The sequence below is a fragment of the Mobula hypostoma genome, chromosome 1, assembly GCF_963921235.1.
Source record: "Mobula hypostoma chromosome 1, sMobHyp1.1, whole genome shotgun sequence".
Lineage (NCBI taxonomy): Eukaryota > Metazoa > Chordata > Chondrichthyes > Myliobatiformes > Myliobatidae > Mobula > Mobula hypostoma.
The window spans coordinates 83685274-83698247 of record NC_086097.1 but is presented as its reverse complement, the minus strand read 5'-3'; the positions used below and the strand labels follow the sequence as shown (position 1 = coordinate 83698247).

General features: G+C 40.5%; 1 protein-coding gene across 6 annotated transcripts in view; it reads right to left on the bottom strand.

Annotated features, from left to right (window-relative positions):
- Window positions 1–12974, bottom strand: part of actn1 (actinin, alpha 1) — a 260652-nt gene that overhangs the window by 212968 nt on the left and 34710 nt on the right. The gene's annotated exons all lie outside the window — the stretch shown is intronic.

The window sequence follows — 12974 nt, the reverse complement described above, 5'->3', positions numbered from 1 at the left end:
AGATGGGAAATAAACATCACCTCCTCGCTGACTATCAACACTGGCACACCTCAAGGATACAAGCTTAGCCCATGGCCCTACTCTCTCTACACCCACAACTCTGGCTCGGCACGGCTCACTGCTATCTATAAATTTGCCAATGACACAACTATTGTTGGCAGGATTTCAGATGGTGACAAGACGTACAGGAGTGAGACAGCTCAACTGGTTGAATGGTGTCGCAGCAACAACCTCGCACTCAACATCAGTAAGGCCAAGGAACTGAGTGTAGACTTCAGGAAAGAGGAGTCAAGGGAAAACACACCAGTCCAGTGGAAAGGAAAAGCAGTTTCAAGTTCCTGGGTGTCAACATCTGTGAAGATCTATCCTGGGCCCAACATACTGATGCACTTACAAAGAACGTATGATGGCAGCCCTATTTCATTAGAAGTTTGAGGAGACTAGATAAGTCACTTACAAATTGCAACAAAAGTACCATGGAGGGCATTCTAACTGGTAGCATCACCATCGCACAGGATTGGGAAAAGCCGCAGAAAGTTATAAACTTGGCCAGCTCCATCGTGGCCACTAGCCTCCCCATAATCGAGGACACCTTCGAAAGGCAATGCTTGAAAAAGCCCCTCTTCTCACTGCTACCTTCAAGGAGCAGATAGAGGAACCTGAAGACACACAATCAAGGTTTCAGGAACAGCTCCCTCCCCGTCGCCATCAGATTTCTGAATGGACGGTGAACCCGTGACACTAACTACCTCATTATTTTTTCCCTCTGTTTTTACACTTTGTCTTTAATTTAATTTTTATATAGTGTACTTTAGTTTTTTATTATCTATTGCATTGTACTGCTGCTGCAAAACAACAAATTTCACAACATCTACCAGTGATATTAAAGCTGATTTTGAAAGTAGCAAGGCAGAAGGGCACAATTAAACCAGTTGATATTAAACCCTGCTGCGTTGTCACCATTCAGCAGTAGATACAATGCAATGTTTAAGAGGCATTTAGACAAGCAAGTGAACAGGTAGGGGAAGTGGGATGTGGACCACGTGCAGGTTGAGGGGATTAGTTAAATTGGAGTCACAGTCCACACAGCAATGTGGCCAAGGGCCTGTACATGTGCTGAGGTAACCATCGACAACAGATTGTAGGTGCAGAAAGTAATTAATTTTCAACTGTACCAAACCTAAGACAGCAATCGTAAGTTTAAAACCAGATGGAAAATTATAATTCTGCGTTAGAATATTTACTGATCCAATCTCGATCCCAACAATGGAGCAGCAAGCTGTATTGAAGTATAAAGCAACAAAACAAATCACATTTCCAGAATTCCAACAGTCAAAAAAGAATGAACATCATGTGCTTGTATCAAAGTGAACAGAACACAAAACTGATATCCCAAACATTCTTCTGACAGTCATATGTAGTTATTTCAGCTACATATGTGACCCAAAAAACTGTTAGTTGACCCAGATGAATTTGGTTTCAAATGTCACATGCATCACAAAATCAAAATTGGAAGCACCTATATAGAAAAATGCTCTCAAAATCTGCAGCAAATACAATCTAAATCAAAAATCTGAATCTTACGCTTTTGCTTCCTTATGGCAAAAATAACAAGAAGCTCTGTGTCCTAACCGTGTTAAAGTAAGGAGTTGGAATACTTTGGATGAAGCAGGAGAGGTAAGGGAGTATGGGGCACAGTGAACAAAGACAATCACTGTACTGCCTGGACCCTCTGATTAGTCCCCAAAGCAATTCTGCTTTCCCCACTTGTGTCCCTGCAGCTCACTCTCCCTCCCTGGACACTACCTGAAGAAAGATGCATTGTTCAAGCATTGCATCAACACATTTTCAAAAGCTACTTGTTGCTTCTTCACTTTCCATCAGAGAATTTTCCCCAGTGACCTCCTCCCAATATTACTTCACCACCTCTGAAAGTGAAAACAGTTTATACATTTCGCTGCCGTCACAAAGAGCCTTCTCAGCTTGGCTCAGTCCTGCCAGCACACACTTGTGGCTGCAGGCTCCAATGATTTCTCCCCTCAAAGCCCAGGACCTAACCGGAGTCCCTGTAACTGATGTTAAAAGCAAAGATGTCAGCTAGGGTATAATGGGTGGCACAATGGTGCTGCTAATAGAGTTATAGCTCCTGCGAACGGGGGCTCAATTCTCATCTCTGGACCCATCTCTGTGGGCAGTATGATATCCCTGCAGTCTGAACGGTAGCTGAAATGGCCACCATAAATTTGTGGGCAAGGGATAGAATCTGGGGCAACATGTGGGGAGAATAGGTTGCAGGGGAAGACATTAGTGGTAGTGGGTGAAATGAAACTGCTCTGTGAGGCAGCAGAGAATCAGTGGGCTGATAGAAACTACCCACTCAAAGAAATATGGAACCCGTAATGTCCACTGAATGCAGCAGGCAATGGAGAATGGATTTGAAAATCACCTTGGTAGGAAAAAAGCACCAATGTGCATTTGAAATACAGGTCATCACTCAAACACACATAAAACACATGCACGTCCTAACTATAGCCGAGATCAGTACTAATCTTGGCCTCTGAAAATAAGCAGATGGCTGTTCATGGCATTTCCTACTTGAAAAGTAAAGGGGTGCATGAGCCCAATTACCTTAAAAGGTAAAGCTTCCATATCCTATGGATTTTACAGAAAATTCAAACAAATGAAGGAAGATTTAGAGTAGGTTGAGACTGATTTAAGATTTTGTATATAGTATGAAGCCTCAGGCAAGTACATAAATAAACAAAGCCAATCCTACACAGTTAAGTGCCTTCTTGGATATGTCAGGGTATGATAGGATATGATGAAGTCAAACTATCGCCTTCCATTTGGCTCTGTGTTCTTCAGAAAGAAGCAGCTGCGGGTTAGCATCTGCCTCGTCATGTATTTCACCGTGTGCTCGTTGTTCGTCCAAGCTCTTCAGCTTTTCTTCTGTATGGAAGGTGGATCAGTACAGGGAGAGAAAGATCATTCATCGCGGAATTCTCAGAGCCTTGCAGTCCTGTTGCAGAGTTTCCACTTTAATGTTGTCCATCACAATCTTGTACTGTCCTCTAGATCACTACTAAATTCCTTTCACCGCATGCAAGTCCTATCAATAAGTATTACTATTTACCACATGAATATGCCCAGAACTGGCAGTGGCAGGATATTACACATTTCTTATTGTCACTGAAATGAAGAAGGCAGCCAACTGTTGAACAAACAGTGCAATGACGACATACTTGCTTCCCTGAAGAACATTAACTTGTTCAATATTCAAAGTAAATTAGTTATCAAAGTTCTGTACATATATGTAACCCTGAAATTCATTTGCTTGCAGGCACACTCAGTAAATCGAAGAACCATAACAGAATCAATGAAAGACTGCACCCAACAGGGCTGACAAACAACCAATGTGCAAAAGACAACAAGCTGCACAAATACAGCTTGAGGTGTTCTAGAGTGCCATAGTTTAAGCAGTCTCCGTACGTCCCCCCCCCATGGAATGCGTGGGGTTTCTCTGGGTTCTCCGTTTTCCTCTCACAGTCTAACAATGTACCAGGTAGGTTACTTGTTCCTTGATTAGGTGAGGGTTCATTGGGTTTGTAGGGGGTTGCTGGGGTGGTGTGGTTCAGAGGGCTGGAGGGGCCAACTCCAGACTGTATTGCTAAATAAATAAATAAAATTAATGAAAAACAATAAATATTGAGAACGTGAGACAAAGAGTCTTAAAAAGTCAATCCACAGATTGTAGGAACAGTTCAGTAATGGTGCAAGAGAAGTTGAATGAAGTTATTCTCACTGGTTCAATAGTCTGATGGTTGAGGGGTAATAACTTTTCCTGAACTTGGTGGTGAGAGCCCTGAGGCTCCTGTACCTTCTTTCTAATGGCAGCAGCGAGAAGAGAGATTGATTCTCCAAATGACTCCAGAAACCAATGCAGAACTCATTTTCCTTTCCATAACCGAGAACCCATTGATCCAAAGTAACACACTGCCCAATTCTTAGAATAGAGCAGATCAAACCAGAGCCTGCCAGGGACTGGATACAAAACCTACTGACCCTCACAATCTATCAAATCAGTCACTCAACAAGTAGGCCAATGATTCACACTGCTAGAAATTGCAATGAAGGAAGTCACTGTGAAGATGACATTAAGATGCCTGAACCCTTGATAGAATGTGCTATTAAATGGAGAATTGTTTGGTAAGACCTCTATTACATTTTCAGGAGTGGGATGTATTTCTGCGTCGGCTTTTCAGCCAATCTAGATAATGACAGCAGTGTCAGCATTCCACCTGAACAAAATCCAAGCCGGAAAGAACTTAAAAAGTTCCCTTCTGCTAAAGGCAGCTTAGCCACAAGTCTTAGCCCAAATATCCATCTTCCTGAATGGCTTTCTCACATACTGGCCTCATCTAACTAAAGCCAGTCAAAAAGTATTAGATCAAGGGTATCTTAAGTCCTGAAACATGCTGAAAATTTGTGAGAGAGCATAGCCTGAACACTCTGCACACAACACTGATTCAATGTCGCTGAGTATTGCTCCACCAAAGTGCAAGGCTTTTCATGGCATTCCAGTTTTCTTACAGAGCATCTCTTCTGCTACTCTGCTCTGATTTTTTGTACTAACAGTGGCACTGCACCCCAAACTGGTGCTTCACAGCTTCGGTGAGCCAGGTTAAATCCTGAACTATGGTCCTGCAGTTTCCTCCCACACTTCAGAGACATACTGGTGGTCGGTTAATTGTTTGATGTCAATTCCCCAGATATGGTGGCAGGACAGAGTGGAATTGATTGGTGGTCTGCTGGGGTGGTGGGGGGGCGGGGTAGAGTTTAAGTGTGCATGGAATGAGGACAGAATCCAGGGATATGTGGAGAAACAGAATTGATCTATAGCTAGCACAGTCTTGATGGAGCAAATGGCCTCTATGAAATAGCTTTGAGATCAGAATGCAGCTTTACTGTTTATGGAATACACTTCAGATTCACACCCCAACATGCTTATATTTACAATAAAAATAATTCTGGAAATAGGCGAAGAAGTTTCAGTAAATATTCAAGCAGCTTTCTTTTTTTAAGTACATGATCCCAATTTTGATCTGTTCTAATCTCATTACAACATATGGTCAGACAGTAGACTCAAGTTCCATAATAGGGAATAAGCAGCTCCTGCATTTCCATAAGTTTGTAGCAATAGTTAATATTCCAAATATTAATTACACCATGAATGCTTCCAGTGTACAGAAAACCACTTCACTGCTCATTATAAAGAAAAATAATTGATATTTAATACTCTGTAACTAAAAGATTGCAAGCCTGATGTATTCTAAACAGGGCATTCACAAGAGAAATATAGGCTGAAAGAAATCATTAATGATAATCAGGATAAAACAAACGAGGCTCTCTGGCAACGTTCCACCGGTCTGATCGTTTCCTGTTTAAACAAAGGCTGTCAAACAAGAGAGCACACAACCAACTGATCAATAATCAGATCAAAATATGTATAAATGTCACCGATTATACCATCAGGTCATGCTGAAACTATTCTGAGCAGTTCACAAAATGAATTACTTCTGGAGTGCTGGGACTTGTTTTTACATTGGCAATGAAGCCAAGGTTGCACAAACAATACAAGGTCTGAAACTGTGGAGAGTTACCATCTTGTGTTCTACACAAGAATTCAATACATTTCTTCACCATGGGATATAGCACAAACCACATTTATAGGCAATAACACAAAATGAATATTCCATATTCTCAGGGTTCATTCCTGAGAGGAAGCATAGTCTCCAAGACAGTGGGTTGAACCTTACTGTCAAAAGGCAACAATACCAAGGGGAAGTCCACAAATTCAAGGATGACTTGTTCCCTCTACAGTTCTGGGTGAGTTGAGATGACTGAGGAGGCCAGTGAATGGCCCCAGCGATTCTGTTTCAGGAGGTACCTGATGGGATGGTGTGAGAGTGAAGCAAGCGCGCCACGTTTGCGTTGAGTTTGTATTTACTCTCTGTATTTGCCAGCATTTAGCCCTATAAATAAAAGGAGATTTCAGACTCCAAGCAACAAGTCACAAACTTCCTAACTGAATCCAGTCTGCAAACACCATCTGCCACTGTACAGAAAACAGATTTACTGTGATCTCCTGGTACTTGATGCCGGAGAATTTGTTCATAGATCCTGCACCAGGATGTACATGGCAAGAGGTTCATCAATGGATATTCCACAGCCACAAAGAAGACCAAAGCAAGTCACCTCTTTTTTACCTGTTTTTAATTGCATGTGTTTGCAATAAGTATTGAATTAGTGAAATTGAGTATTTTCAGTTTTAAAAATTAATCTTGTATTGCACACACAATGGTGATCAAATGCTTTTCATAGTAAATGATACAGTGTATTTAATATTTCAGTAATATTTGAATAGTATTGTAAATATATTCTTTGATTAATTCTGTTTGTTTACATAATTCAATAAGCTTATATGCAAGAAGTACGTGAATGGCATATGTCATTATTCCACCACATCATATGTGAGCACCTCACTAAAACAAAAGGAAAGAAAAACTGCATAGGCAAATAACCCCGTTCCTGTGTTTTCATTCAATTAATTTCTGGAGTTACAAAACATAACAGTGTTAATGAGGAAGTTTTGAAACAAATCTGAGATGACTACCTATTTGTTGAAGCACAGTATGTTTTTCTTTGGAAGGGAAGGGGGAGATTCAAGTTTTTGAAAGAAGGAAGCAAAGTAAAAATTAGGAAGCAACAAGTATGGCCACTGGTTCATAAACAGTGAGTACAGGGTGATAGTAATAATAAATGTTAGTAAAGCAGAAATGGCTGAATACATTGGAAAGAATGACACATTCAAGTGCACAATAAATAACTGAACGATGTATACTGAACAAATTGAGTAGTATTTTGAAGCAAATGAAATAGCCGATGAAAAATGAATGCCAGTGTTGCTCAGTACAATGGGTGGAAAAGCATATGGTTTTCTTAGAAGTTTAACTGCACTAACCAAGCCAGCTGAAATGAGCTTTGCTGATATTGTGAACGTAATGTAGGAACATTTAGAACTAAAACCACTGTTTTTGCATAACACTTTAGGTTTCATACACAGAATCAAAAGGAAGGGGAGTCCATTTCAGCTTACAAGTTTGAATTGCAGAAATTGTCTGAACATTGCCGGTTCAGTGATGGGCTTCACAATGCACTGAGAGATCATTTAGGTTGTGGAGCATTACAAGAAAGTATTCAAAAATGGCTCCTAACTGAAGCACAACTCACATTTAGAAGAGCAATTGAAATAGCTATATCAATGGAAACAGCAGCCAGTGATACATTTGAGCTACAATGAAAACGAGCATGAACAAAATTGCAATGTCTAAATAGAAACCTGCCTGGCTGAACAAACTGTGTTACCCTTGTGGCAAGGCATCACATACACCAGACCGATGTAGGTTTAAAGGTGAAACTTGCAGAAAATATAACAAAGTAGGGCACATACAAAGCTTGTCAGGCAGACAAAAATAAATGGACTGCACAGAGAAGAGAAAAACCTAAAACGTCATGTTGCAATTTCAAACATAGCACTAATCAGCATCTGTTGATAAAAAATCTGATAATGAGAAGAGTGACACAGGACTGAGTAGCCTTAAGGTTTACAATGTGAAAACTAACAAGAGACAAGCAATATGGCTTACACCAAAATGTTAAGACAGTGTTAAAAAGATTAGAATATTATGGGTTCAGAGCATGAAGCGACAAGTGTGCATTCTTTAAACCAAGCATCACTTACTGTAGTCACATCATTGACGCACAAGGGTGCTGAGAAAATTCAAGCAGTAGTAGATGCCCCAAGGCCAAAGGACATATCATAGTTATGGCGCTTTTCAGGATTTGTCAATGACTATAACAGGTCCCTGTCAAACCTGGCTATTGTGCTCCACTCTTTGAACTCATTACTGATCGGGAGGAAATGGCAATGGACAAAGCAGTATGAGGTGGCTTTCTAAAAGGCAAAGGAAGTGGAGACATCACTGTACTCACAAATTCCAGTTCCCCCCATTTTTACCAGTTCCAGGATGATCATGCCCTTGACAGGGGTTGACTTATGTGATGATTGAGAGTTGTTGTACTACCCAAGCTGAGAACTAAAAAGTTAGACGAGCTACGTGCCGGTCACCGAGGTGTGGTTAAAATGAAAGATTGGCTTGAAGCTTTGACTGGTGGCCTGGGGAAACTTCAGCAGACTGAGAACCTGTTTGGGATGCCAACACATCCAGAAGATTCCTAGAGCAGCACTTCTCCATCCCTGGGAACGGCCTGCATTGCCCTGGCAGAGGATTCAGGTGGATTTTGCTAGACCATTCATGGGCAAAAAATTCTTGTTAGTAGTGGATGTAGCTACAAAGTGGCCAGAAGTGTTCCCAACAGCCCCCACTACAGCCTTGCACACTGCTGATGTGTTGAGAAGCCTCTTCTTAAGGACTGGTGTTCCAAAACACTCAGTCAGTAACAATGGACCACAGCTTGTTGTAGAACAGTTTTAGTCATTCCTGTAAATGAATGGAATAAGACATATTACATCTGTACTGTACCACCCAGCTACAAATGGCTTGGTGGTAAAGTTTTCCTGCGTCTAAAGTACGCACTGTGAGCAATGTCAGCAGAACACACTGCACTGACACTGAATTAGAAGCTTGCCAATTTCCTCCTTACATTTCGCAATGCAACACACTCCGCAACCAACAGCTCACCACCTATGCTGCTCCCGAGTCATCCCTTTGAGCTCACACTTGGATCTCTTCAAACCCAATTTCAGAAACAGTATGCAAGACAAACAACTGAGACAAATTGAGGGCCCCTCAAACAAGCAGGTTCAATGTTTTACTCCTCGACAAGCAGTCCTGGTGAGGGAATACAGAGATGATCAAAAGTCGGTACTTGCAACGATTAAGGATAGAACTAGACCACTCTCCTACACAGTAGAGATTGCGTCTCACGTCATCTGGAGATGACACATTGATTAGTTGAAGACAGCAGAGTCAATTGTTAGAGAAGAAAGGTGTCCAGAGCTGTTAGAAACACTTCCTGCAGTCAGAATCAACTCCTACAGTCACCACAGAGGAGGCCCCAGAACCTGACATTGTTTCACAGCCACAAGTCTCACCTGCCAAGCAGATTAACCCCCACAAGAGTAAGAAATTCTCCACAAGCGATTAAATCATTAGGCCTGAATGGGACAAATAAAAATTTATAATGCTGTGGATGTCTATATTGTAGTTGTATACTTAATGTATATATACAGTGCCTATAAAAAGTATCACCGCCCCCCCCCGGAAGTTTTCATGTTTTATTGTTTGATAACATTGAATCTCAGTGGATTTAATTTAACTCTTTTGACAGAAAAGACTTCTTCGTGTCAAAGTGAAAACAAATTTCTACAAATTGGTCTAAATTCATCACAATTTTCAACACAAAATAAATAATTGATTGCATAATTACTCACCCCCTTCAGGTCAGTATTTAATAGAAGCGCTTTTGGCAGCAATTACAGCCTTGAGTCTGTGTGGATATCCAGATAATGCAATCTTTCCCCACTCTTTACAAAACTGCTCAGACTCTGTCAGATTACATGAGGATCGTAAGTGAACAGCCCTTTTCAAGTCTGGCCACAAATTCTCAATTGGATTGAGGTCTGGACTCTGACTTGACCACTCCAGGACATTAACTTTGTTACTTTTAAGCCATTCCTGTGTAGGTTTGGCTTTATGCTTGGAGTCATTGTCTTGCTAGAAAACAAATCTTCTCCCAAGTTGCAGTTCTCTCGCAGACTGCATTAGGTTTTCCTCCAGGATTTCCCTGTATTTTGTTGCATTCATTTTACCATCTACCTTCTCAAGTTTTCCAGGGCCTGCTGTAGTGAAGCATCCCCACAGCACAATGCAGCCACCACCACACTTCATGGTAGGGATGGTGTGTTTTTGATTGTACGGTATTAGCTTTAGCTTAAGTCTGATGGCCAAAAAGCTCAATTTTGGTTTCATCAGATCATAGAGCCTTTTTCCAGCTGACCTCAGAGTCTCCCACATGCCTTCTAGCAATTTCTAACTGAGATTTCATGTGAGTTTTCTCTTTGCCACTCTCCCATAAAGCTGCAATTGGTGAAGCACCTGGGCAACAGTTGCTGTCTGCACAGTCTCTCCCATCTCAGCCACTGAAGCTTGTAACTCCTCCAGAGTTGTCATAGGTGTCTTAGTGGCCTCCCTCATTCGTCCCCTTCTTGCACAGTCATTCAGTTTTTGAGGACAGCCTACTCTGGGCAGATTTAATGTGCCATATTCTTTCCATTTCTTGATGATTGACTTAACTGTACTCCCAAGGGATATTCAGTGACTTGGAAATTTAATTATATCCATCTCCTGACTTGTGCTTTTCAATAATTTTTTCACAGAGTTGCTTGAAGTGTTCTTCTGTCTTCATGGTGTGGTTTTTGCCCGGATACTGACTCACCAGCAGTTGGACCTTCCAGATGCAGGTGTAATTTTAACTACAATCAATTGAAACACCTTGACTGCACACAGGTCTCCAAAAACAGATCTCCATTTAACTAATTATGTGACTTCTAAAACCAATTGGCTCCAGCAGTGATGATTTGGTGTGTCATATTAAAGGGGGGGGGGGGGGATCGAACGCTTATGCAATCAATTATTTTGTGTTTTATATTTGTAATTAATTTAGATCACTTTGTAGAGATGTATTTTCACTTCAACACAAAAGAGGCTTTATATATAACTAGAGAGCAATTAGTCATATATTTGAGTTGAGATGCATTCTATTTTGAGTTGGAGTTTATAGCTAAGGGAGAAGTGTATACTTAATGTTTCAGTAATATTGTAAATATATTGTTTGATTAAGCATTCTTTGTTTACCTCATTCATTGTGGGTTATATGTCAAAAGTATGTAAATAGCATACGTCATTATGCCACCACATCATATGTGAGCACCTCACTAAAAACAAAGGAAAGAAAAATTAAGTAGGTAAATATCCCAGTTCCTATGTTTTTCTTTCAATTATTTTCTGGAGTTACAAAACATAATAAAACGAGGGTGTTATTCCAACAGCTGGACAGCTTTAACACACAGTGGAGCTGGCGTTCTGATAATCTGTCAGAAGATTTTTTTTTGGGTTCACCTAATGACGCCAACAAGCAATTGAAAGACAAGTTTTGGTTTTGAACCTGCCCAGTGAGATGTGGGCAACTGTTTCCTACCACACATTGCAATAATATAAAGGATAAAATATTGGCATTCCATCTATGATCTCAACTCCATGGCCTGTAATGCCACTGAGGCACTTCAGGGTGGCATAATTAGTAGAGTCACTGGCTCTCAGCTGCAGTGCCCTAGGTTTTTGATGTCTGTGTGGAATTTGCCTGTTCTCCCTGTGACTGTGTGGGTCTTCTCTGGTCAACTCTGTTTCCTCCCACATGCTAAAGTCGTGCAGATCGACGGGCTAACTAAGCACTGTAAATTGCCTGTAATGTGTAGATGGGTGGTAGAATTTAGTGGAATGAAATGCAAGGAAAATAGAAAGGAATTACGGTGGCTTGTATGGAAGGGTCCAAGAAGGTTAAAGGGCCTAATTTCCATAACATATTTATCTATGGCAAAGCAAGAATTTTTACCACAAATACAGACTGGAGCCAATCTTGTTCTATAGGAGTAACTGCTTCCCACCGCTTATACTGGGACAAGACACTCCTACTATATCTATGTTTATTCAGGCTTATTAACCAGGCTGGAGCTTAACAAGTAATCTGCCCTTCATCCAATTGTTAGATTCATCACGTATTGTTATTCACCATTCACAGCCTTTCCAAGTGGTTAATTGCCGCATTTTATCAATATGCAATGTATCTAAAATGAGTCAGATGTACAGAAGATGAACACGGCTTCTGAGGAAGGGATTTTATCAAACTCTGGTCTTAAGGAAGACAATGGAACGTTCTTTCCATTCAACAGAGGGCATTAGCAAATGCTTCCTTTTGCAAATACTCCACACCCATATCCCTTACTATTGGAACTGTACAAGATTTTTTTTAAAAATGTGACACAGAACAGGGCATAATTCATTATGCTAATAAAATTCAGGCAGAACAAAGCTGTCATAGAGCTGTGTTCACTATTCCTTATAAATCCACTGGCTGTCAGCCCCAAAAACTCATTATACTCGTCTTGGTTCAACGTACCAAAAAACCATTAGTGCTCATTCCGAGCAAAAACAGTTAAATTGGAAAATGTGGTTTTAAAATGATCATCTATCATGCACTGCATATGTAGATTAAAAGTAACAGTAACTGTGAAGTGAAGTGAGATTAGTAACCAGCAGATAACCAAACCACAATGACCATACAGAACTTAACACATTCTGCAACACTTGGATTCTATATTATTTGTTAGCATTGCAATTTAGGAAGCAGAAGTACTAAAGTGGAGTACAAGTTTCTCCATAAACACAGGCAGAGGATGAGAATAAAACTATCCCAGCAGTACAGCACCCTTTGTGGTGGGAGGGTGCAATTATAATGCAATAAACTCGTACAACAGTCCCCATTGTAAATAGTGTCACAGAATCACACTACCACAACCATATCATTGAAGCAGTTCACTGCTGCTCTTACCCCTTGATCCCACAATTTACTCCTTTATAAATTATGTATCAAATACTATCTTGCAATTTGATTTTCCTTCCACCAACTTTTCCTTTAATCCTTTCCAAATTGCAGAACTTTGTGTATAGAAGAAATTCTAATCATCTCTTACTGTCACAACTGTCAAAAATGGTGACCTCAACTTTACAAATGGAAGTGTTTCTCTCCATTAACTCTTTCAAAGTGCTTCTTAATTCTTGTTTAATTGACGCTAAATGTTCTCAGCATAAACTTCCTCAGATCCCATAGAACCA